The 22749-nt window shown below is 37.6% G+C and overlaps 1 non-coding gene across 1 annotated transcript; it reads right to left on the bottom strand.

The window, feature by feature from the left end:
• Positions 1-12490: 12490 nt before the first annotated feature.
• Positions 12491-12597, bottom strand: LOC141634901 (small nucleolar RNA R71). The gene has a single exon (XR_012539617.1). It is a non-coding gene; the product is annotated as a small nucleolar RNA R71 (small nucleolar RNA).
• Positions 12598-22749: the final 10152 nt, after the last annotated feature.

Genomic DNA, 22749 nt, shown 5'->3' with positions numbered 1-22749 from the left:
TATATATATATATATGCTTAGCTAATTAATTAATTTCATCATAATTTGATACGTTAATTTTTAAAATCATTAATAAGTTTATTTAAAGTTAGTTCGAGTTTATTGAAGTTAGTTCGAGTTTATTTATTTAATAATTTCCGTTTCTTTACGAGTCCTTATGAAAGTTGTTTTAAGTGAACCCGAGATGGATTTTGGGAACAAAACCGTCCAATTAGCTATTTTGAGCTTATTTCACTAAATTAGCAATTTTTATTAATATCCGTTAGTTTCGTAAAAATCGCTAATAATTCCGATTCAAGCTGATATTGTATTATTTACGTTAACTAGCTGAGTTTATTTTATTTTCACTCATTAAATTTATTTATTATTGATTCCGTTTTATTACTGAAACTTTTACTAAAACCGATTTTATTAACTCGAGACGGTTTTAAAAACTAGCGAAATTACTTAACGATGAAGAAAGATACGTATAATAAATAGCAGGCTAGCAGGTTGCTGTCTAATTTCAAGAACGCACGTCTCTTTTCTTCTTCTTTGTTCTTTGTTTTCTTCTTCTTGCGAGTTTTCTTTCCTTTTCAAAATTTGATCTGTTAATTGACGTCGGTGCTTCGTTCCTTATCCGTTTTCAATTATTTTTGTTCCATAGCGCTCCTTTCGTCGTTCTCGTCATTCCGATGTAAGTAACTTTCATTTTCGTTATGTATTTCTACAAACCCAATTTATACTTTCAGCTTTATTTATTATAAGACGGTTGTAGATGCTAAGATAGACGGTCTTGTACAAGATTTGTTAGTCATAAATGATTAGTTCAATCGGAAAAAGGTAACAATGATAGGTTACTCAATATTACTTGTAAAATATGTTTATTTCGAATGCTGGTTAGTCTGTTTTATAGTTGAGACGGTGTATAATTATATATAGGGATCATTATGGATGTTAATTAGTCTGTTGTATAGTTGAGACGGTGTATAATGATATGTGGAGATGATTGAGACGGTGTATACTTGTAACACCCCTGATTTTCGGCTAAATTAAACTAACTTTTACATACAAAAATGGTCGAAATACAAGGATATTATAATTAATATACAAAGTCTGTTATTACAAATCCTTTTAAAAATTAAACAATACAAATTGGAATCAAAAACTTTTACAAAGCATTAAATGAAATCTTCTCTTGAAATAAAAATCCTTTTGAATAGCAGCGGAAGTAACCTGAAAGCAAAACCAGAAGACAGAAAGGACTACCCCCATGACGAGTAGCCCAGAAGGGAGAAAACACGTCAGCCGGAAAGCTGAGTAACAGATAATACCTCAATATAAGCAGAATATTTTTTGGTCATGGCGTGGAAACACAGACAAGTAAAAATAAAAAATAAACAAAGAGTAATAAAAACACTCCCCCGATAACTCATCTCAAACCAACTCCGTTCTAATTCCATAATATAACACACTCTCTTATTCCAATAGTTAACCACGTCTCTACTTCACTACTCCGTCTCACTCATTACTCTGTCTCATAATATAATATACAAAATAACCACGTATCATATTTTCATCGTCGATCCTAAGACAAAGACAAGAGGTGAGTGAACTGGCGGATAAAACCCGCGAAACAATATTTCCATCTCAATATCGATTTCAAACTCAAATAACTTAGTAACCATGGTCACACTGGACCGTAAACATCACTCGGCTCAAAGGCCCCATAACTCATAACTCAATACCAGTAACCAATTTCCATCTCAATTTCAATATCGATATTGTCAAAAGGTCCAATAATGAACCGTGCTCAACACTTAGAGTAAAACTCTAAGCTACTCCCCCACGAGTCAAGGTTAAAGGAAAAGACGATTTAAACACAATACTAACTAACTCAATCGCATCCCACATAATATAACCACAACAAAAGCAATGGAAAATCCCACCTTAACAACCGTACTAACTGATATCTTTTTATCTAATAGCACCCGACCAAAGTCATTCGTGCAACTATTACCAAATCTGCTTGTTTCGCATATGAGTATTTCTAGATTCCTAATCTCTGTCCAACATGCCTACCCACCTCTTTACCTTATCACCCACAAGTTAATCCCTTGCGATATCCCTGAGAAATAATTTACAAGAATCCCATCTCACCATTACCAAATTTATTAATAATAAAATACAATCATTAATATATATAATTAATAAAACATCATAATACAACATCCATTAAAATTACTGTACACTATACAAACTCACACACGTCAATGGCAATTAACAGATATCACATATAACCCCGAACAATAGTAAAAGTATTAGGATCGGTAGAATCGTGTTACCTTAAATTTGTCTCGAGTCGGTCAAAACAACAACCCATAATCTAAAATAGAGAAAGTGGTAGATATAGAGGATGGCGATTAAAGGCTTGAATGTTTGTATAACCAAGACGTTGATTAGATGGTAAAGCAAGTGTAGAAGATTGGTGATGAGAATTGCGGCAGAATAACTTATGAAGGAAACAAAAGTAAGAACAACATAAATATATACTAATAGCCTAATAGGTTAGATCAAGATAAAGTTTGTGGAAGGAATAGGTAACTTATTAGTCCATATTGGACTTAAATCCATAAGAGTAAGACGGCCAATTGAAAGTACTACCATATTTTATTTTATCTTTTTCAAAAACCAATTCCTTAATAGATTAAACACAATTTATTTCCTAAAAATAAATATATTTGAAAAGTTTGAACACATAAACGTAAAATCTTTTAAATACTTAGGGTATTACAATATTCCCCTCTTAAAAGGAACTTCGTCTCCGAAGTTCGAGCCTAGAAAATAAAACAAATTGAAAATTTTTAATGGTATTACAATACTGACCTGTAGGGATCATTTGGGATGCTAGCTAGTAAGTGGTATATTTAAGACGGTGTATGCTGACTTGTATGGATTGTTTTGGGATTCTATTTGGGATAAAGATGATTGTGTTAGAATAATAAAAGGAATTACGGATGGTTGCCATGTTAGGTGTAACTAATTTATAAATGGAAGAGGAGGTGGGATATGTGAGACAAAAGAGATCATGATGGATATATAAAGCTTTATACGTTGAATTGCAGAGAGATATTCATAGCCCTTGTACCGTCAGTTGATTAATGGCTTTGAGGTTCAGATTTGGACTATGGATTTGGGGTATTGTATATTAATTTGTGTTCTGGTCAGTAGCTTGGCAAAGGTGGCTGGCCGTGGCCTAGCTAAGTCACGAGTTTGAGGCCATGTGTAGTTGGTGGTTAGGCCGAGTTTGAGGTTGTCATAATAACTTTTGAGCCGTGTCTATAAATTGTTTTGACGCTAGTTTGGTTTATTTAAAATATAATTAAATTAATTTCCGTCTCTTATTTTATATAACGATAATTCGTTAATATCGTCCTTTCACATAATTATTTTAGGTGGCTCATATGTGGTTGAAGATGAAGAGTAATTTTGGGTTTTAGAAGCTTTCTCAAGGGTTATTTGCCTTTTTCTAGCTTAAGGTAACTATTCCGAGTTACTCGACGAATTAATGTCACATTAGTAGTTAATGTTGTGCTTGTTGTTTGTTAAGTGTTTAGGTGATTGATAATGTGTTACTTTCGTTTTTCACATGATAGAAATTGGAAATAGCATGAGAATGATATTGTGATAAATTTTGTGATTTGGGCCAAAGTAGGCAAAGACTACGAGTGAGCAGTTGACCGAACGAGTTTGGTCAAACTAGGTTTAAACCGGTCAGCCTCGATTTGACTGATGACCAGTCGCGGGACTCGGGTCGAGGGTTTGTCTTTGAGGTGAGATTGGTTGTTATTGGAAGTTTTATGTTATGCCTTGATATTTGTAATTATCATTTTACATGTTGGTTGTTGGATGCTTTGGATGCCTTATGCTTGAGTCTTCTTGCCTTGTTGCCATTTTAGCTTGTTCTCATGAATTATGAGATTAACGGTTAGCTGGAATTTGGATATTATTATTGATATTGGAGATATTGTTGGATTGTCAGCTGAATATGCTCTTGCGTAGCCTTTCACATACTAGGGTGTGTATGATCATATTAGTGTGCAAGTTTGGACTCTTTGCCTCTCTTATGGTTAATTGGGTGTCCTACTTGTCTTGTGTGATGTGGGCTAAAGTATTCAAGCTGGGACTAGGTCCTAGGTGAGTATTTCGGCCTTCGTCATAGATAGGCCATTATAGTCTTTGACGAGTATATGTTTGCGGCTTAATAGCCTTTGTGTTCCTGGCTTGGTGGGTTTATATCCAAGCTGGGGCATGACCTTTCTGCCTATTTTGTGAGGAGATGGTCAGCTTAAGTACTAGCCAACCCTTTTGTGGACTCCTTAGGGTACTCATGTGGTTTTATCATGAGTCTTGGGTGCGGTGGTTTTATCCGCATTTCTCTAGGTCTGTGCAGTCTAGGATTAGGGTTGAGTCGTGTTTTGGCCATGTTTTATTCATATTAACCTCTGAGCCAAAATACTAGCTTCCCTACCTCGTGGTATAGACTCGAGTTACAAAGTGACTATTGACTGTACTAGTAACTTATGCCTGTCTCTAGATATATTGTCCTTTCTTGTTTGATGATTTTATGAATCATAGAAGGTGAGATGCAAGCCGGCTATGGTTGATAGAGTTTGGATTCCTGGATGTTATGTGATTCACATGATAGTGTAGTATGAGTCGGTCTAGTATTCGCATGCTAGGACTATGTGTTGTTATATTGTTGTTCACATGATAAGCACGATTGTCTAGCATCTATATGCTAAGGCTATGTGTTATTCATATTCATATTCTTATGTTTACATGTTATATTAATTATGACATTTCGTGGCTGGGAGAACTCGGAGTTACTCCCCACTGACTGTGGCTTTCGTATTTGTATAAAATGCGAATGACAGGTAGGTGATGCATATATGGGGTACATGGACGAGCTAGCGAGCAAAGTAACCTTGGGACCTAGATTGGCTTTATTTTATTGTGACCCTTAAACACTTTTTATGTCACATACATTTTAGGGACATATGTCTCCCTCTTTACATTTGGTTGTATAACTTTGCTATTCGCGACTTTAGCAATGGTTATGTTGCGAAACTTCTATTTAGACCTTGTATGTTTTGACACCTTCCAATTTGGATATCTTTATAACAGGTTCAGGTTTTTAAAAATTACAGGTTTTTACCCAAATGAACCTATTACAAACATATCCATGCTGTTTTATTCTAGAATTACGTGTTTACTTTTCCGCGATAAATGAGGGTGTTACATCACAACCTCACACAAACATTTATATACATCTTAGACCCATAATCACATCCAACTAGTCAATCCTGATCACGTAAGTTACCACTTGACAATGAATATCTCTTATCCAGACTTAACTCGGGTGCCCTTCATAACATATCTTCTCTTACACACAATTATCACCACCCGGCGAACGTAGCCATATCATCTGTACCCAACTACCATCGAATACCTCATATATCCATACCTTAAACTCCTTCACAACCAAACATTAATCACCTCCACAAAATCAACCTCATTAGAACAACTAACTTCCCTAAAATAACATCATCCTCAACCACTAGTGACAATACTATGACACCAACATCCTTCATGTGACTACTCTCTTACTATCACTTCTTAATATAACAATCCGTTTCCTGCCTTTGGTTATCATCCCAAACAATGAACATCAAATATATCAACAAAAATCACCTCAACACTATTTCCAATTCCATCTTTAATTGTATCGTAACCCGACTCACCACCAAAATCTCATATCGTACAAATCTTTACCCAACTTTTGCTTTCTTTAATTCCTCGAAACTCATGATTATCATGTTGTCCTGGAACTTCTATATAACTGTAAACTCAAATCCTCATGATAGTATCATACATCTCGACGATTTCTTACTTTTATATCACATAACCTCGGTGAACATGTTCCTAGTTTTACTCCCCTTATTCTTTTGTTTTACCCTCGACAAACTCCCTTAATAATTCAACTCTTCATTATTTCTATCTAACTCTCTAGTGCTCCGGTTACCTTCACATTGCTACAAACTCAAATCCCATTATTTTATGTCGATATCATCTCACTCTTTCTTACCAAGGGTCTTCTGTCATTATACTATAACTCCCAATTGTCACTAATCTATCCATAAAATCAACGTTTAATGTTCAAACAATTGCATCACCCTTTTTACATCACTAGAAAACCAAAAATTCATCTCATACCGTTAATTGCCCAAAGAATTACTCACTAGGCTCACATCGTGATATTCCAAATTCCCAAATAAACTGCTATCTACTCATCGTGGCATAACTTGACCTCACTATACACTATTCGTTTCCATCTCTCTATAGCGACCTTTTATCACATATATCCTTAAGTAACTCAATCCAAACCGTCTCCCTCCATAAATCCTTACACATCCCAATACGCCACTATTCGTATCACTCATCTCAATCTTTCATTCTCACGTTTCTTTACACTTACATCACCCTTGCCCATATGCACTTACTTTTATATTACTCAACCCATGACTATATCACTCATCATATCTCACAAAACATGCTCCTTGTCTCAATGAGCTCATTAATCTACTTTTTCTTGTTCCACTATCCCTCACAACAACATATCAACACATGTATTCCTTACCCAACACATGTCCTTCGCAAGCCAGAATGCTCCTTGTCATAACATCCGGTAACTTACGTATCAAGACCGTCACATTTATAAAAAAAGACGCTTTAAGACTCAAAACATACATCCAAACATACCCTACGACTTAAAACAACCGCAAGAACATAACTACCGACTCAAAATGACCGCCCATTGAAGTACTCGATCGAGTACATGGCATACTAGGTCGAGTATAGGGTACTCGGTCGAGTAACTATATTACTCGGCCGAGTTTTTGACTCCAGAAGCGAACACAATTATCACAGAGGATTACTCGGTCGAGTATTGGGAATACTCGGCCGAGTAGCCCTTACTTGGTCGAGTATTACTTTACTCGGTCGAGTACCAACACAGTTCTCAACATCGTTCAGTTTTCATAAAACAGTCATATCTGACTCGTCACTTAGTCATTCTGGGCGTGTGACCTATCGTTAGAATCGTAAGAAGACAAGCTATCACCTCAAATAGGAATTACAGCAATATCATTTACAGAACTCGACTTATGACAGTTTTAAGACAACCCTTCCGTTATCGTTCTTTATACAAATCAAGTTTCCTAAGCCAAAACAACTTGAACATACATAAGGCAACAATAACAATTCAATACCTCTAAAAACCAGTACATAGTTGAACATTTATCATACTCACATTAAAATTAAACACGACATTTACATATATAGACGCATGACCTTAATCACATGCTTCTACCAACAATCAAGCATTAAAATCATCATGTTCATATGCACATGTACCACTACCATACTTCATGCTCAACATTGTATTAAACAGATAACTTGATCACATTCTTCATACTCAATATCAATCAGATACAGATTCACAATTCACCTTTCATATTTTACCATGTTCCAACAATTAACATGCCAACATATTCCTTCTCAAAGTTTAACATGAACAATCCTCGATGCATCTTTCAACAACTATCACATTCCACTTCTTTCATCATTTCATCCAACCATGCACAAGGTTCAAACTATAGATATCAAACTCACAGAACTCAAGCATACAACAGTTTTCCCCCCCATGTGACCGGCTTGAGATCGTAAGGGCCTTAATGCGACTTCAGGACGTCTCCCAAGTCTTTGCGGTAGCTCCAAACAACTCTCCCCGGGTTCATTTTATTTAGACTCCCTAAGTTCATTGGGTTCATTTGTTTTAGGTGCCGGAATCATCGGCTCTGATACCACTTTGTAACACCCCCTCACACCAAGGTACCTTACCAAGGACTACCCTAGCATGAAAGGTTGTTACCATCTCGGTTTCCCGAGGTTAGTATATAAAAGTTACAATTTCCAAACAACATTTATTAAAGTATAAAGAGTTAGCGAATACATTATCTCAAATCAACTACAACTAAAAGTGTAAGAACTTCAATACAACTGAAATCATTGATGGCTAAACTCCTAATGGCGGAAACTAGACTTGAAGTGATGTCTCCCCATGTCTGTCCCATAACTAACCATATGCATTACCTGTCATATCTGCTCACCATCCCCGAATGGATCACCGCAGATTTTACAAAACAACAACACGGGGTCAGTTACCGCATAATTCAAATAAGACAAACAAATAATGTAACCGGCTGATCATCCTCCATCCCCGGTCTCCCGATTTCACACATTAACCGACTACACACCAAAGTGTGTAGCCCTGCCAGATTACCCATCGCAACAGGTAATCCTCGCCGCCAGTGGGTGACCTCAGCCCATCCCTACCTAGTCCAGCTCATCAACGAGCGACTAACAATCCCTGTCCCTTAATGTGCACATCCCCTCCCATGACGTGTTCTACGGAGGGCGAACTAGAGTGTGAAGCCACTCCCGCAAGTGACTCCACCACAATCACACATACCACAGCATTACAGCTATCACAACACCACCACCATCATAACACAACCACATCACCACCGTCACCACAACACCAACACTTCGATGATCAGCAGACAACAATCATACACAATACAACAAATATCTCAAATCAATTACACAAGAACTGAGTAGGGAAACCCTACCTTTTCGCAATCCGCTTACGCTGAAATCAACCATACAAATGCATAACAATTACCACATCGTCACCTACAACAACAATCATATAGTTCCAATCACTAACTGCAAAACCCCATTTCCCCCAATTCATGATTAAAGGCAACCCCTAGAATTAATCATCAACAAACATGGGAATAAAGACTTACCGACGAAAGGATGAAGGATTGAATGCAAAAGCTACGATGATTACACACACAGTACGAGATTTGGGAGTGATTAGAATATCGTAAAAGTGATTAGGGTTGTGAAATGGCGTTTAGAAATTGTTTTAACAAATAAATAATCCCTAAACACTCCCGCATCAACCGCTGAATAATTACACGCCAGACCGGATACTTGGTCGAGTATAGAGTATACTCGGCCGAGTATCCTCTACTCGGTCGAGTATTCATCATACTCGGCCGAGTATTCCTCTGTAGAACCAAAACAAACTACACTGTTGGCACTACTCGGCCGAGTAGGCTCTACTCGATCGAGTACTAAGCTTATAAAATCCGTAGTATTACAGTCTTCCCCCCTTAAAAAGAACTTCATCCCCGAAGTTCCAACCCAACCTATAAAACATGGACACTTAACACTAACTCCACAAACCACTCTTCCTTCCACAACATGGCTCACAATATCGTCTCAACTATAGCATAAGCTCCCAATACTGACTCCATAACATTACCAAATAACCACAATATAATGTTGCCAACCTTGTCCCACTTCCATAACACTCAATAACACTCAATCCACAAAAGAAGATCAACCATCAAAACGGAATGTTACACTTATACTCTGTTAAAGTTACACTTGTATTTAATTAGATTTACACTCATTTTTCAGATTTACTTTTTTAGTATATTAGAGTTACACTCTTATTTTACTAAAGTCACACTCATTTTTCAGATTTACACTTCTACTCTATTAGAGTTACACTCGTATTCCTTTAAAGTTACACTCATTTTTCAGATTTATACTTGTACTCTATTAAAGTTACACTCATTTTTCAGATTTACACTTGTACTCTATTAGAGTTACATTCGTATTTCTTTAAAGTTACACTCATTTTTCAGATTTACACTTGTAATCTATTAAAGTTACACTAATTTTTCAGATTTACACTTGTACTTTATTAAAGTTACACTCCTATTTTATTAAAGTTACACTCATTTTTCAGAACTTGTTTTTTTTTCAGCTTTACTTTTTTTTTGAGTGTGGGTTGGTGATGGAGGACGGTGGTGGTGTTTGTCGGTGGTCGAACTTAAGTTACACTCTGATGTGACCATAATTAACGCACATTTAGTCCCCGAATTAGCCTTGTTCCCATGCTTTTTAGTGCATATTTGGGTCATTTATTGTCTTTAGTTCTTTGTTTTGCATATTCTTTGAGGTTTTGTGTCCTTGGTAGGAAAGGAGTGCAAACCTTGCATTTTCATGGCAAAATGAGACTAAATTGATTGAATCCAATGACCAAGCATCAAGGAGAGACAAGATTAGAAGGCCTTTGTACATATTATAGTAGTTGGGCAATGATGAGGAACGATCCTTGCATCCCCAAGGAAATCCCCAAGGATTTTATGAAGAAAAGGGAAAAAAAGAAGAAGAAACAAGGCTGAGCAGCAACCCGTGCGGATTGCCCTTAAGACGCTCGTCCCCAGGACCCCAATCCGTGCGTCTTCCATCAAAGACGCCCGGGCAGCAGCACCCAGAAGACGCCCGTCTTCTCCCAAAGACGCCAGGGCAGCGACACAGGAATTCGGCCGTCCCGTGCCTAAGACCCACGGATTCCAAGACAGCGCAAATCCGTTTCTTCAAGCTTCAAGAAAGATGCCCTTCCTTCAGAAAATACCGGCGTTTCCCTAAGTAGGGACTTAAACGTCATTTAAGCCCTTAGTTAACCCTAATGCATCCACCTAATTTCCACTATAAATACCCCATTAGTCTAATTAGAAGAGCATGTTCTTCTTATCAATTCTTAGAGTAGTTATATCAATCAAATCTCTCTTTAGTTTTGTAATCAACAATTACTCAAGTTTTAATACAAGTTTTATTTCCTTAATCTCTCTTTTGTTCATCCTTTATTTTGGATAATTGAAGATTATTTGGGTTATTATTGGGAGATTGACAACCTCTCAATCAAGCATCAAGTACTTCTATTATTCTTTGCTTTATTATTGGAGTCATTAGTAGGTATAATTCTCTTAATCCCTTTTTAATTATTGCTAATTACTTTCATTTGTTCATCATGTTTCACTTTGTTGGTATGATTGACAACCTTGCTAGCATGTTCAACATGATAATGAGTGAGTAGTTCCATAGCTAGGGTTAATGGGTAATTAGGGGAAACCAACATGGGGAATGATTCATGCTTAAATTAATATGCTTTCATGGTTTATTTGCTTGCTTGTTTTGATCTCAACTCATGCACATGTTATGTTTGATGAAATGCTAAGCCTATGAATCCTTGCATTTAAAACCATCACTTATCTTTTCAATGAGACTTGTAAGACATAAACCAACTCGAGTCTCATTAGACCATACATGTTGTTGAGTAGGGAAGACTAAGTCGACTTGTAGGTGTTGTACAATCTAATCGATTCGGCTCCGGGACCCAAACTTTCCTAGGATTGTAAGATATAATCCAACTCAATCCATCACAACAATAATTGCTTGCTTATAATTTGAGAACATGTTTGTATGATCAATTCCCATGAATCCCCTATGACCTCATGACACCCTAGTGCTTTTTATCAATTGTTTACAACCCTTTCAATTCATCTTGCTTATTTACTTTCATTGCTATTTAGTTTAGTGACCTTCTACATCAACCCAAATTGTGACACCCCTAAGACACCACTAGTCTCAATAGAAATCTCATCTCAATTCCCGTCCCTTGGGATCCGACCTTTACTTGCCTCTTTGCTAATTGTAGAGTTGTTTGTGAAGTTATAAATTGTGTTTTGGTCTAGGTGCTTCCCATGACAATTGTTCCGAAAAATAGAATATAGCTCCGAGTCCGACCAAAAATGGCGTCGTTGCCGGGGACGGTGTTATCTTGATTTAGATTTTCTTATATTGTTATTAGTTGTGTCTTTCTTTGCCTTGAGGAAGTAAAACTCCTCAAGGTTTGTTCTAATTGTTTTCGAGTTGTTTGATATTTTGCATGTCTAGAAAGTCACAAGGTGATTTGTTACCTTTTGATCGTGAAATTGAAAGAACTTTGACAACCAATAGAGGACTTGCTAGGAGAAATTTGAGAGGTATTGGTGAGGTTGTAGATATTCAACCAACTATTGAGATCATCAACCCTTTTGCAAGAGAAGGTGAGGAGAACCCAACACAAAATACAACACAAAATCAACCCACAATGCCTAAGTTTTCATCACATTCCGTACCCACCGAGGAGAACCTACCCAATGGTACTCCCACACCACAACATCTAACCAGAAATTTCATTGCCAAATCCGCATTTATCCAATTAGTCGAAAGGAACCAATTTGGGGGGATGCCTAGTGAAGACCCTCACTCTCATATGGAGACCTTTTGTGACTATTGTGATGCGATTTCTCAAACCGGTGTAACTCAAGACCAAATTCGATGGGTCTTATTTCCTTTTTCTCTAATTGGCACCGCAAAACAATGGTTGAAGGGCCTTGATAAGGCCACTCTCGGAATTGATTCTTGGAAAAAGTTGGCTCTAGCTTTCTACAAAAAATTCTACCCACCGGAAAAGACTAACATGCTAAGAGCTCAAATTACGGGTTTTAAGCAAAGGGATGAAGAATCTTTGTATGAAGCTTGGGAGCGGTTCAAAGGAATTTGTCGCTCATGTCCTCACTATGGACTTAGCGAGTGGTTCTTGGTACAACAATTTTAGAACGGTCTATATGAAGATTCAAGGAACATTCTCAACATGGGATCAAATGGAATGTTCACCGAAGTTGATGACAATCAAACTTGGAACAAAATTGAGGAAATGGCGGTCCATAACTCACAATATAGTAGACCTCGCAAGGCTACTAGAGGAGAAAAGCATGAAGTGGACTCCGTTACTCAATTGGGTGCTCAACTTAGTGCTCATAATGACACAATCAATTTGAAGTTTGAAAAAGCTATGGCTAGACTTGAAGAAGCCTCAAAATCACCAAAGCATCATGTTAATACCATGACGGCATCCTCATCAATCCCAAGTGGGATATGTGAGAATTGTGGAACTTTTGGACATGACTCAAGTGAATGTAGGGGAACAAATGAACAAGTGAATGCTTTCCAAGCATACAAGAGTGGTACCCCTTATTCCAACTATTACAATGAAAACACCAAATTCCATCCAAATCTCTCATACAAAAGCCAAAATGTTCAAAACCCCCAAACAACATACACCCCACCTCCCATGAGAAACCAAAATCAAAGACCCTTTTACAACCAAAACCAAGTCTATCAAAATCAAAATTCATACAATCAACGAAATGACCAAGGTTTTGATGTTCAAAAAGCGGTCCTCCAAATGCAAAAGAATCAACAAGAATTTTTCACTCAAATGCAAAAAGATAGTCAAGCAAAGGAAACCACCATCAACAACATCCTAGCTCACACCAAAATGTTGGAAACCCAATTAACTCAACTAGCATCTTCAAGCTCACAAAGACAAAAGGGGCAATTACCACCTCAAAGTAATCCCCCAAGACATGAAACGGTTAGTGCCATTCACTTGAGAAGTGGTACAAGGTATGAAGCACCGAAGAAGCAAGTTGAGGATGAAGTTGTGGAAGATAGTGATAAGGAAGAAATTGTGCAAAACTCCAAAGATGGAGAATCATCAAAGGAAGAAATTTCAAAGAAAAATGAAGACAAGGTCAAGGAAAAGGAGCCCATTGTGATTAGACTTCCTTTTCCAAGTCGTCAAGCCAAGCCCAAATTTGATGACCAACTTGGAAAGTTTATGGAAATTGTGAAGAATTTGGAAGTCTCAATTCCTTTCACGGAATTAATCAATCACGTGCCGGCCTATGCGAAATACATGAATGACATCCTCATAAAGAAGAAGTCGATCCGGAAGCTTGAGACTATCGCCTTCACTAAGGTGAGTAGTGCAATACTTCAAGGGAGTTCACCTCCAAAACTCAAGGATCCGGGAAGCTTCTCAATACCGTGTACCATTGGCGACACCATAATCAACAAAGCCTTATGTCATCTAGGGGCTAGTGTGAGTGTTATGCCGTACTCGGTGAGTAAAATGTTGGGGATTGGAGAGCTTAAATGCACCAATATTACACTCCAAATGGCCGATAGATCGACGAAGACACCATTAGGGATATGGGAAGATGTTCCCGTACGAATTGGGAAATTTTTCATCCCGGTGGACTTTGTCATTGTTGATATGGAAGAAGATTCCAACATTCCAATCATTCTAGGAAGAGCTTTCTTACACACCGCGGGTGCGGTGATTGATGTGAAACATGGAGAGCTCACTCTAGAACTGGGAGATGAGAGTATAACTTTTAATCTTGACAAGACGATGAGAGCTCCCTGTTTACATGAACCATGTTTTATGATCGATCATTATAGCCGGAAGGATGATAGGAAGAAGTCGGAACTCCAATGGAAGAAGAAAATTGAAGATGCTCCATTCAAAGAGCAGGTGAATTGTAACAAGGAGAGCTTGCAAAGCTCACCAAAGTCAAGCAACGAAGAAGAGGATGGCCTCATTGGCCAAAACAAGATAATGGGAGAGTTGTCTCTATCAACTCAAGAGATCTTTAGTGATCAAGTGGACGAAGTTTGTGGTCTTTGGGACGATGAGTTTGAAGGGATTTTCAATCCCTACATTGGTAATGTTATCGATCAAGACCGACAACAAGGGCAAAGATCTATTGAAGAACTTTATAACGACAATGAACAAGCTTTTGATTACTTTTTCAAGGTGTTGAGCAACATCAACAACACCTTGGACATGCCCCCTTGACATCTCATCAAGAATGAGAGTTTGTTGGAGTCCTCGGTAAACCACCATTTGTAAATATTTCTAACTCCCTAACTGGCATTATAATTATTGAATCGCATTTTTGTTATTTTTGGATTTTTATACTTTGATCAAGATAATTATCATGTTTGAGAGAAGTGAGGGAGGGACTAATAATTTCAATAGATGTGTAGTGCTTTAGCTTAGTGTGGGGATAGCAATTGCCTAGGCTATTCATGCCTTAGTAATGCCCCCACAATGAAGAACACGAGATTTTGAAGAATGAAAAATGACAAGGGATATGCAAGGTACACGGATGGAACTGAATCCGGCTAAAAGGGGTAGAACCCGAACGGTTTCAAGAGAATCCGCCCGTCTTCAGACAATCCGGGCATATTAGGCAGAAGACCCGTCCTTCTGAGCTGAATTTCTGAAATTTTGTGACTGTTAGCAAATCCGGGCGTCCTGCAGTAGAATCCGCCCGTCTTCATAAAGACGCACGTCCTGCAAGGGAAGACGCCCGTCTTTTTGGCTGAGGAAAACAAGAAAAATCCCTGGAAAGGAATCCGCTCGTCTTCTCTGAAAGACGCCCGTCCCATGTTTTCAAATCCGCCCGTCTTTGCTGCAAACCGCTCGTCTTTAGGCGAGAATTCATGAAGCCCATCCAGACAGAATCCGGGCGTCCCGAAGGAAAGCCCGCTCGTCTTCCCCCTGCATTTCAAAATTTTCGGGTTTATTATAAACACCATCCCACATTCATTTCCTCATTCCTTCATTCAAAACACTACCCATAAACCCCATAACTCCAAAACCCTCATCCTTTCCATTACAAAAACAAGATTCCTCAACAACATTCACCAAAATCAAATCAAAGCATCCTTTTAACAACAAATTAATCACTCCTCTTTCAACAAAAATCAAAACCAAGCACAAAATCTTCAACCTTTGAGTCAATTTTTGAATTCATAAAGGCAAAGCCTTTCATCTTTAAATCGATTTGGGTGCACTTGAAATTGAAGATTTTCACTCTTTTCTTGGTTTATTCATCAATGGCAAAGACAAAGGGAGCAACAAAAGCAACAAAGGCAAAGGCAAAGGCACCAAAGGCAAAGGCACTCTCATCAAGACAAAAGAGTCTTCTAGCAAAGAAAGCATTGGCTACGGTGGTAGCTAGGCCAAACTTGGAGGTGCAACAACAACAACCTCCCATGGAAGCAACAACATCTACTACTCCGGAAATTGCTCAACTTTCTAATTATCCGGAGGTAATTTTCATTTCCAAATCCCATAGGGACACTTTTGCCAAGTTTGCTAGTAAATCATTTCTTTCCACCAAGTTTATTTGTGAAGATGCCTTAAATAAGTTGGGTGTCCTTGAGCAAACTAGAGCCTTCTTTAAAGCCATGGGGTTGGAGAAATTATTTACAACAAAAGAATTGACATACCCCTCCCTTACCTTAGAATTTCTGAGTTCTTTGAAAGTTAACAAGGTTGAGACTATGGAAACCATCGAGTTTCGCCTAGCAAATGTTCGTAGGCGCATCTCCTTTGAGGAATTGGGTAAAGCTTTGGTTCTTAGTGATTCATCGAGTTATTTCAAGAATGTTGGCAAATATGACCCCGACCCTCTTTGGGAGGCGATTTCCGGAAGGAAATTTGAGAGCTTTCATGCTAGTCGCGCTCTATTAGTCCACCATCCGGGCATTAGAGTGTGGCACAAGGTTGTAGGGAACACCATCATTGCAAGAAAAGACACCAACCATTTCACCAAACTCGATTTTGTTCTTCTTGAGTCGGCCTTGAACATTGGAAGGGAATTCACCAAGCCTTTTAACTCTCTAAGACTTTTGGTGGATATATGGCTAAATGTTGATTGTGGGAAGCAAGGCACTACCGTCATTGTGAATGGAGGTCTAGTCACTCTTTTGGCTAAATACTTTGATCCTAACTTCAACAAGGATAGCAAGTATGACGCAAAGAAGGGTGGTCATCTCATTGATATTGATACTATGATAAACAAGTACAAGTGGGTCTCTCATAACCCTCTTGACACCAAGTATGGGTGGCTCACTATTGAGGCTAGATCTTTTACTTTGCCTTCGAAGATTTGTCGTTTAAGTGTCCACCGGACCAACTATCTCCTTCCCCTTTCAAAAGAGGCCGAATACATTATCCGACAACAAAAGGGTGAAATTGAAATGCCCTCCTCTTCCATTATCACACCACCCTATCCTTTCGAGTACCAAGAGTTCAAGCCCGAAGGTGTTGAAGCAAGGAAATATTATTTGACTCTTCTTATGCAAGAGATGCACAAGCAAGCCTTCAAGGACCGGGAAGATGCTTACTTATCCCAATATCCACCCCTCCTTCACTTAGCTAGGCAAGGACTACTTTACCCTTCATGTCCTTTTCCTAGTTGGGCGGATAGGGAAGTCTTCTTTCCGAGTGCATCTAGGGGTGAGTTTCCGGGTGATAATGAGGTTTTCGGTGATGAAGAGGTTGATGATAACATTGATGAAGAAGCTAGTGAAGAAGAGAAGAGGATGATGAGAAAGGTGAACAACAAAGTGAAGAGGGAAGTGGTGACGAGTCAACTTCTAGTGAGGAAGATGATGATAGTGATGATATGATGGAAGATTAGCAAGCTTTGGAGGCTCCTACCCTCTTGAGGTTTGTCTATTTCTCTCTTTGTTTTATTTTATTAATCTTGATCATTGTTGGAGTATTCCTAGCACCATAGAGGACTAACACCTCGGCCCCATTGAGGTGTTCTCATTTTATTGCTCCCACCTTTTAAAAATCCAAAATGACAAAATTAGTTTCATGCATTGCATAGTGTGTGCATGAACTACACCCAACCTTAGGACATTTGCAATAATGTCTAACTCGGTTTGGGGAAGTACATACATACACAACGGGAGGTAATCTAAATTATCCTCTCCGTCATAAACAAAAACCATGCATCATGTAGTGTAGATTAGTGTAGCTTGCATTTAGTGTAGAAATCATGCATCATGTTTGCATAATTTCCCATCATTTTGGCCATTGAGGACAATGCCCATATTAGTGTGGGGATGGAGAATTCTAATCTATCTTTTATTCAAAAATCCAAAAAAAAAAATTGAAAAATTTCGAAAAACCATAAAAATTTGAAAATTGAAAAACCAAAAACAAGTTCTTTTCCTTTGTAGTGTAGTCGTGTATATATTATTGTATATATTATGTTTATTCTACCCTTTTTCACATTGATCGACTACGCCACATCCGAGAAATGAGGATATTGAAGACCGCATGGTATGATCTTTCCAATCTCCTTTTTCCTCTTTATGTTAATGACTATGTGGCTTTATTTTGATTGATGCGGTATAACAATCTGAACTTAGGACTTGCATTTAGTTTATATGTCATATTAGTTGGTAGAATCACTCACATTAGGATGTATATAATAGTTGCATCATGGCATTTAGTTGCATTTAGATAAAATATTTTGAAAAAGTGCCTAATTGAGAACTTTGACAAGAGCAACTAAGCCATTACAAATACTTTTTCAACATAAGACTTCGCCTACTATAATGGTTGTAAAACACCCTAGATATTGTCATACTAGTGTCTTTTGACCCATGACCCAAGGCCTAGTCAAGGGTTTGCATGTGAGTCACCTATCCAACCCCGTGATGTGATGTGAACTTGGTTAACTTGTCTAAGTGACCTTGATTGACCTTGTGGTATGGCAACCCAAAAATACTTTCTATCAATAAGTTTGAAGTGCTCATTTCAAAGATTTTGTATGTGGAAACGTTTTTTTGCCAAGGAAACCTCAAATGTTATGAAATATTGAAATATTGAGAATTTTAGTTGTTTTGATGGAGGCGTACCACTTCGATGTGCTTTGGAGAGGGATCCATTGAATTGGGCCCCACACGGTTGTGAATTCAACCGCCCAGAGACAGAGTGACTATCACCCCGAAAAGATATTGTCTAGAGGTTAACCGGTTGCCTAATAAGCGATGGGCGAAAGCAAAGGACATCAGCATGGAAGGGACAAACCCCATCTCTAATTTTTGAAATGTGAAAGTTGAATGAGGTCAAATTTTGAATGCTAGTCATATCCACCCTTGTTTATAACAATTTGAGCATTTCATTCCCAAAAAGCCTTTTTGTCAAGCCACTTTGTCGAGCTTGGGACGATCCATGACCTTTACTTTTGTAGAGAACTCGAGACTTGTCACGTCATATGCTACTAGCATCATGGGGATCATCATTCCATAACCATCCGATCGCTCTTGACGAAAATATTTGGAAATTGAGGACGAAAGTAGTCTAGTTTAACACCATTTGGAGGTGATTTATTTCCATCCTCTTAGCCTTAGTAATTTGTTGAACTAGTATTTGTGACGGAATATATGCTCTTAAATTTGTTCTCTTTTAGTTGCCTCCGCCACTTGATGAGGAAGTGGCTATTCCTTTTTTAGATGCATCGATTATTTGATTTTGTGTGCTTAATGTTTGGATGTGTCGCCATTTTGGCAAGACCCACCTTGCCTTGAAAGAAGGCATCCTACCTCATGGTTGTCTTGTTGTGAGTTGAAGGGGCGGAGTGAGACCCGCTAATTGTCTCATGTCGGCTATGCTATTAGGTTAGTTTAAATAATGGTCCTAGTCTTTGTCACCTCTTTACTCGGGACGAGCAAAGGTTCGGTTTGGGGATATTTGATGTGACCATAATTAGCGCACATTTAGTCCCCGAATTAGCCTTGTTCCCATGCTTTTTAGTGCATATTTGGGTCATTTATTGTCTTTAGTTCTTTGTTTTTCATATTTTTTGAGGTTTTGTGTCCTTGGTAGGAAAAGAGTGCAAACCTTGCATTTTCATGGCAAAATGAGACTAAATTGATTGAATCCAATGACCAAGCATCAAGGAGAGACAAGATTAGAAGGCCTTTGTACATATTATAGTAGTTGGGCGATGATGAGGAAAGATCCTTGCATCCCCAAGGATTTTATAAAGAAAAGGGAAGAAAAGAAGAAGAAACAAGGCTGAGCAGCAACCCGTGCAGATTGACCTGAAGACGCCCGTCCCAGGATCCCAATCCGTGCGTCTTCCATCAAAGATGCCCGGGCAGCAGCACCTAGAAGACGCCCGTATTCTCCCAAAGACGCCCGGGCAGAGACACAGGAATCCGGCCGTCCCGTGCCTAAGACGCACGGATTCCAAGACAGCGCAAATCCGTTTCTTCAAGCTTCAAGAAAGATGCCCTTCCTTCAGAAAATACCTGCGTTTCCCTAAGTAGGGACTTAATCGCCATTTAAGCCCTTAGTTAACCCTAATACATCCACCTAATTTCCACTATAAATACCCCATTAGTCTAATTAGAAGAGAATGTTCTTCTTATCAATTCTTAGAGTAGTTAATATCAATCAAATCGCTCTTTAGTTTTGTAATCAACAATTAATCAACTTTTAATACAAGTTTTATTTCCTTAATCTCTCTTTTGTTCATCCTTTATTTTGGGTAATAGAAGATTATTTGGGTTATTATTGGGAGATTGACAACCTCTCAATCAAGCATCAAGTACTTCTATTATTCTTTGCTTTATTATTGGAGTCATTAGCATGTATAATTCTCTTAATCCCTTTTTAATTATTGCTAATTACTTTCATTTGTTCATCATGTTTCACTTTGTTGGTATGATTGAAAACCTTGCTAGCATGTTCAACATGATAATGAGTGAGTAGTTCCATAGCTAGGGTTAATGGGTAATTAGGGGAAACCAACATGGGGAATGATTCATGCTTAAATTAATATTCTTTCATGGTTTATTTGCTTGCTTGTTTTGATCTCAACTCATGCACATGTTATGTTTGATGAAATGCTAAGCCTATGAATCCTTGCATTTACAACCATCACTTATCTTTTCAATGAGACTTGTAAGACATAAACCAACCCTTTCAATTCATCTTGCTTATTTACTTTCATTGCTATTTAGTTTAGTGACCTTCTACATCAACTCAAATTGTGACACCCCTAAGACACCACTAGTCTCAATAGAAATCTCATCTCAATTCCCGTCCCTTGGGATGCGACCTTTACTTGCCTCTTTGCTAATTGTAGAGTTGTTTGTGAAGTTATAAATTGTGTTTTGGTCTAGGTGTTTCCAACGACAATTGTTCCGAAAAATAGAATATAGCTCCGAGTCCGACCACACCCATAAAGGACCAAAGTTACACATAAAGGAGCAAAGTTACACTCATAGACCTTCAAATTTACACTCGTAGACCTTCAAATTTACACTTAAAATACTACATTTATACTTGTAAAGTATCACAATTACATTCGTAACATGTTAAGATTATATAAATTAAAATTTGTATATAGAAAATTGCCTAAAAATCAAATTTACACTCTTAAAATATTACATTTACACTCGTAAAACATCAAATTTACACTCGTAAAATGTTAAAGTTATATAAATTCAAATTTTTCGTCATAAAAGAATAAAAATTACACTAAAAAAACTTCAAAATTACACTCATAAAATGTTAGAATTACACTTGTAAAATGTAAAAATTGTATAAATTCAAATTTTCTGCATACAAAACCGCCTCAATAAATCAAAGTTACACTCTTAAAACTCATACAACATAAGAGTTACACTCCTCAAATCTGAAACTCAAAAGTGATTAATTAGGGGGCTAGAGAGAGAAAAACAATTAGTTAGTATATAGAAAATTGATTAGTAATAATTTTTTTATCAATTACAATCATCCATTTTAATCTAACCATCCACATATTTTTCCTTTTCTTTTTAGTTATCCTTAATCCATTCCCTCTCCATCCATCTCAACCATACATTTAGTCTATCCAATGGCCATTAGAAGGACTTAGAGACTCAATGGAAGAGGGGGACTCATAAGAACTCATCTATCTCTATCTCTCTCTCTCTCTCCATGTCTCTCTCTCTTACTATATCTGTCTCTCTCTCTCTCTATCTCTCTCTATCTCTCTCTCTCTCTCTCTCTTTCTCTCTCTCTCTCTCTCTCTCTCTCTCTCTCTCTCTCTATATATATATATATATATATATATATATATATATATATATATATATATATATATATATATATAATTAGTTCAATTGTTAGTTAGTAATTGGCTAATTATTATTTGTATCTTGGTGACGTTTTTATTGAGGAATTCTATTGATTGCTCGGATTGCTTTAATTAATGAATTATGTTGATCGTTGTTACAAGATGAATGGTTATTACCGGAATTACTATTAGTTGGTTGTCCTATGAGCATGTTGTGTTTGTCATTCTATCATGCTGAGTTGATTATTATCATGAGATTGGTATTGTGATTATATTCTATTAACATTAATGGAAGGACGGTGTTGGAGTTATGAGTTGTGCATAGCAAGAGAGATTTCTACTCCTAGTTGTGCATAGTACGGAGAGTGCTACTGCCAGTTGTGCAAAGTACGGAGGGTACTACTGCCAGTTGACCATGGTACAAAAGTACTACTGCCAGATAGTTGAGCATATCACAGTGTTGAGGGGGTTGTGCTAATGCCAGTGATGTCAGTGACTTGTATGCAGTATGGTTGGAGGTGGTGATGATGGTTCTCGGTCAGGGTTGGTAGAGCCACTGCTATTATTTATTTGTTTATTTGATTAATCATTTGGGTTAATATTGCTGTTTAGATATTCCTAATCAACCGTTTGGTTGACAATGTATTCTGTGAGCACCTATGATGAACCAATTATTGGGGAGCAGTCTGACTGACAGGTACTTGACATTAGCTTACTTGGGAGCAGTGGGACGTGAGCCAGACCTGGATTGTAGTTGTTGTCTAGATCACCTTAGTTTGACTTAACATTGTTTATGTAATTTTATTTATTTCCGCTGTGTAGTAAATTATATTATTATAGTTTAATTTTATCAGTTTGACAATTGTAACAAGACCTTTAATGGTTATTTTATATAAAGTACTTTGGTTTGTTATCTTTATTATTTACCGCCTCGGGAAACCGAGACGGT

The sequence above is a fragment of the Silene latifolia genome, chromosome Y, assembly GCF_048544455.1.
Source record: "Silene latifolia isolate original U9 population chromosome Y, ASM4854445v1, whole genome shotgun sequence".
Lineage (NCBI taxonomy): Eukaryota > Viridiplantae > Streptophyta > Magnoliopsida > Caryophyllales > Caryophyllaceae > Silene > Silene latifolia.
Note: the sequence above shows the minus strand (reverse complement) of the source record. Positions and strands in the feature narration are given on the sequence as shown.